The sequence below is a fragment of the Eleutherodactylus coqui genome, chromosome 2 (genome assembly GCF_035609145.1).
Source record: "Eleutherodactylus coqui strain aEleCoq1 chromosome 2, aEleCoq1.hap1, whole genome shotgun sequence".
In the NCBI taxonomy this organism is placed as follows: Eukaryota; Metazoa; Chordata; class Amphibia; order Anura; family Eleutherodactylidae; genus Eleutherodactylus; species Eleutherodactylus coqui.
Window position 1 is genome coordinate 201,665,790 of NC_089838.1, and position 5,413 is coordinate 201,671,202.

General features: G+C 40.5%; 1 protein-coding gene across 1 annotated transcript in view; it reads right to left on the reverse strand.

The window, feature by feature from the left end:
* The window catches only part of ACR (acrosin), a 42,449-nt gene extending 40,223 nt beyond the window's left edge, over window positions 1-2,226 (reverse strand). The window contains exon 1 of the mRNA XM_066589325.1: window positions 2,185-2,226. The gene's annotated coding sequence lies outside the window, so the exon portion shown is untranslated. The remainder of the gene's footprint in view (window positions 1-2,184) is intronic.
* Between the last annotated feature and the right edge of the window lie 3,187 nt (window positions 2,227-5,413).

The window sequence follows — 5,413 nt, forward strand, 5'->3', positions numbered from 1 at the left end:
GGAGCAGCATGAGGCACAAATTCAAAAAGAGAAAAAAAGACAGCAAGGCTACCCAGGCAAAACCAAGTATATAAAGCCAGCATATTAAAAAACAAACAAAAAACAGGGCAGTCACACCTCATTTAGGGACAATAGGTTTCTACTGTGGCCAACTACAGTGTATATAGATACAGCTGATACAATAAATACTGAGAATTACACTTTAATTAAAACACACAGCCATGAAACTAAAATCTACTGTATCACACTTGATGTGTTTCTACAGTAAGTTGGGCAGCACTCAAACTAGATATTGGTACCTGCCACTGTTAATGGAAGAGTCTTTTTGTGAATAGGGCCTGTACACATCAAATGTGTAAAATGCTAGATAGAAATTGAACAGACCCTATTATAGTCAAGGTGGTCCATTTGGCTAGTGGGTCCTATTTTCTTACTCCATAAAGGAGTAGGAAAACAGAATTCACAAGCGCAGATGTAAACTAGCTCTGTTTTTTTTTTTTTTTTGATTAATTCACTCAAGTGTAACTGACCTTTGCTGTGAAGAATACAGTTCTATAGCTCACCCCGTTCAGGTTGTGTCTTCTGCACTTTTCTACTAGCCTCCAGGGCTAAGAATACTATTTATTCAGATGTAGTGATTATGCCATAGTGTATTGTCTAACTATTGTTAAACCACAGCAAAATTGTGCATTTTTTGGAACATTTCAAGTAAACCATGGTATTCTGCATCTGAATATACCCTAAGAGATTTTCTATTTTTAGTCATATTTTTTAGACATGTTAAGAGGAAGGTTTTTTTGAATCATAGGTTCCATCCTCTCAGATTGGAATTGTTAACTTATAACTTTCCCTTTTCTTCTTTATTTGGCTTAGACCATCATGCTGACTTTCTCCAGCCATGACTCCATAGTGCCCCTGAAAATAATAGTGCCGGATAGACAGTGTCCCAAACAGTGGCCCTGACAGTAATCGTGCCCACATTTAAACCCCATGCAGCAATAGTGCCTTCTTTGTGTTAGCCCTATTCGTAATTTATATGTAAATAAAAATGTCGAATAATTCTATAACCCCCTTTTTCATAGAGTCAGCCCTGCACATGGCTGTCACTTAGTCCTTACTGCTGTATATCTATTATCTGAACCTTGATTGTTCTCAGTGCCATATCCAAGAGATTGTGGAGTGTGAGTATAGAGATCATATTTTGACTGCATTTCCAGACTCCTCTTTTGTCCACTCCATCCTGCGCCTCAGAATAATAGTACCATTACTAGAATAGCTGCCATTTAGGGTGCCTACTGTACACACAGGAAGTGTGATGCAGTGATATCTCAGCACCTGTGCTGGGCTGCCAATATATGATGCCCAGAGCAGCCCAACACAGGTGGGATGATGCTATCACAGCTTCATGATTCTTGACCCTATATTGTAACCCAAGGCGGCTGCAAAATAGTTTGTGCAACTACTGGTATTTGTGTGTGTAGAGGTAATATCACGCCCCCTGCTGTAAACCCTGCAAGTAGTTTCAGATTCCATATATAGACACAAATGCAAAAATGTTATATATAACAAAGAGGTGTTCTAGCAATTCTGTTATACTGTACGCATTACACAAATATACGTACATACATGTTACTCATATATGTGCGCACACAGAGGGACACGCAGTAGGGTGCAAAACTTTTAGACAGGTGAGCAAAAGAGCTGCAAAGTAATAATGCTTTCAAAAATAGAAGTGTAACTAGTTTATTTTTTGAAGCCAAAGGGTGATCACACCAAATACTGATTTGATTCAGATTTCTCTTTTGTTCGTTCACTTTGCATTTTCTAATTGACAAAAGTAAACTATTAGTACCTCTATTTTTAAAAGCATTCTTTACACGCCTGCCACGCAAGCAATTAGGCTACTCATCCCCTCTCTGATCCAATGAAAATAGAGGTTGGGGAGCCCTCGTCAGTCATTACATTCCCTGCTATTCTTCCTGTTCAGCTCTGGTCGCTGACTCCCTTTCGCCTCCTGTCAGTCCCAATTACTTAACCGTGACCTGCAGAAGCAGGAGGGGTTGATATCAGGGTTAATACACAGCAGCAATACTGTAGACGTGGCTTGTTTCTGTAACCCTAACCCCTGCATACGGTGGCTATATTCGAGAGAGGACATCAATGTCAGACAGAAGGGAAGCTTACAAGTATACAGTAGCCAGCTCTTCTACAGTAGGTCGGAGGTTGGTGGGCGGCGCCTCCAATCCAAGCAGAGGAAGCTTCCTTTGCTGAAGCTACATCAGGAGGACAGGATCCAATCAGAAATGAGTGGAGGCGGGCCCAGTTGGAGCCAAGGGATCCAATATTTCTGCTCTGCTGTATTCAGTTTTCAGCTGTGTCTGCATCCTCAGGACACATACACAGCTGGAAGTGGTGCAGCTGCCAGGGGCCCACTGCAAGTGCACCGTTTGCAATTGGTTAAAGTGGCCCTAACTCTCGGCAAATTTATGACAACTATCATAAGCAAAAACTGTATTTCTTGCATATAGTAACCAATCGCAGAGCAGCTTTTCTTTTCAAGAGCAGAATAAACCTATTAGGGTATACTGAAGTAATAGAGGGGTCATTCCATGTCAGTTCAACCAACGCTCCCAGTCGACCATCTCAGATTTCAATGAAACTTTGCACAAAGATAGAACCTGACCCTAAACTAAGATAGCCAGAATATTAGGCTTCAAAGTGCTTTGGTTCACGAGCTACAGGTCTTAATCTAGGGGGTTGTCATGTGATTACAGCGCGCAACCTGAAAAAAGTGGCGATTTCAATCCATTGCCAAGCCAGTTCCAATGACTCTAGAGCAATGAAACTTCACACACTAGGAGAACTTTTGGTGCTGAATCCAGCTAAGCTCCTCAGACTGCCACTCTTATCATCATTCTGCCACCATTGCATGTCAAAGTAGCTGAAAAATTCTATCGCGCAAAATAAAACTCATATTTTAAGCAGTAATAACTCATAATCAATGCAATCCAACTCAGCTATGAATTTATCAATGTGTACTCCATAGAAATGTTTCTCATTATTCACATTATGGACCCAAAAGGATGCATAGCTCTTAAGATACAATGAGTCAAAAATGGCAAAAAACATTTTAATGCAAATTTTTACCTTTTTTCAGAGGCAAAAATCGGAATGTACTCCATTTTTTTTGCTCTCTTTGAAAGAGAATTTTTTGCTCTACAAGATTTGATGTTTTTCATTTTGTTCACAGACCTTCTAGATGGGAAATTTTTGTGTTGCGTTTTGTCATTAAGCTGCTTCATAGGATCTTTTGATCAGCCGGCATGCTACAGCTTGACATGGCATCCAGCAGTTGCGCTTCCTTTCTGCTCATTTTTCACTTCATCTTTGCTGGTGCACAATCAGTCACTTGTAAACTATAGTTATTTATTACAATGACAGACCTTCTAGATGGTAAAATATCAATGTCTGTGAAAGTCCTATGTACTCGTGGAAATCAAATAATAAAATAAGTGTAAGTTTTGCATGGGTGTATAATTAGTTTAGAAATCATGAGAAGGTAAATTATTTTTGGAATGAGACAACTTTTTGTGCTCAAGAAACTTATGTGATCAAAAATTGCATGGCGAGTTCAGGTGAGCCACAAGCTTTGGCCTAAGATGGTCAGAATATCATTGAGTGTTGCATAATGATTGTGGTATATTACAGTGATCACTGGGCTTATTTAGCACTCTATCCATATTGGATACTAAGATTATCTAAGGCTAGCATTTGTGTAATAAATAACTATAGTTTACAAGTGACTGATTGTGCACCAGCAAAGATGAAGTGAAAAATGAGCAGAAAGGAAGCGCAACTGCTGGATGCCATGTCAAGCTGTAGCATGCCGGCTGATCAACAGATCCTATGAAGCAGCTTAATGACAAAACGCAAAACAAAAATTTCCCATCTAGAAGGTCTGGGAACAAAATGAAAAACATCAAATCTTGTAGAGCAAAAAATTCTCTTGCAAATAGAGCAAAAATAAAAAAAAATGGAGTACATTCCGATTTTTGCCTCTGAAAAAAGGTAAAAATTTGCATAAAAATGTTTTTTTTTTTGCCATTTTTGACTTATTGTATCTTAAAGGGGTTGTCTCGCGGCAGCAAGTGGGGTTATACACTTCTGTATGGCCATATTAATGCACTTTGTAATATACATCGTGCATTAAATATGAGCCATACAGAAGTTATTCACTTACCTGCTCCGTTGCTAGCGTCCCGGTCGCCATGGATCCGTCTAATTCTGATGTCTTCTTGCTTTTTTAGACGCGCTTGCGCTGTGCGGTCTTCTTCCTGGTGAATGGGGCCGCTCGTGCCGGAGAGCTGGTCCTCGTAGCTCCGCCCCGTCACGTGTGCCCATTCCAGCCAATCAGGAGGCTGGAATTGGCAATGGACCGCACAGAGCCCACGGTGCACCATAAGAGAAGACTCGCGGTGCATCGTGGGTGAAGATCCTGGCGGCCATCTTGGTGAAGGAAGAAGAAGGAATAGGAAGACGTCGCAGAGCGGGGATTCGGGTAAGTAATAAAAATTTTTTTTTAAACACATCCTTTGGAGTTGTCCTGCGCCGAACGGTGGGCCTATGGAAAAAAAAAAAAAAATGTTTCGGCGCGAGACAACCCCTTTAAGAGCTATGCATCCTTTTGGGTCCATAATGTGAATAATGAGAAACATTTCTATGGAGCACACATTGATAAATTCATAGCTGAGTTGGATTGCATTGATTATAAGTTATTACTGCTTAAAATATGAGTTTTATTTTGCGCGATAGAATTTTTCAGCTATTTTGACATGCGATGGTGGCAGAATGATGATAAGAGGGGCAGTCTGAGTAGCTTAGCTGGATTCAGCACCAAAGGTTCTCCTAGTGTGTGAAGTTTCATTGCTCTAGAGTCATTGGAACTGGCTTGGCAATGGATTGAAATCGCCATTTTTTTCAGGTTGCGCTCTGTAATCACATGACAACCCCCTAGATAAAGACCTGTAGCTCGTGAACCAATGCACTTTGAAGCCTAATATTCTGGCTATCTTAGTTTAGGGTCAGGGTCTATCTTTGTGCAAAGTTTCATTGAAATCTGAGATGGTCGACTGGGAGCGTTGGTTGAACTGACATGGAATGACCCAGAGATGATGTATCCGTGCATCACTTACCTGGGGAAGAGATGGGGCTGCTGGGTGCGTCACTTACCTGGGGATCTGCTGGGTGCCTTGTACCCCAGCCTTTATGTGAATTTTACTATCAAATGTAACTCCTACCTAAAAACATTGTTGTAGACCAAAGTACCTCCCTACATCTAGGTTTTGTTTTTTATTAACATGAAGACAACCACTTTACACAGATGTTAAATGCCTTTTATAAAATAGAACAGGAA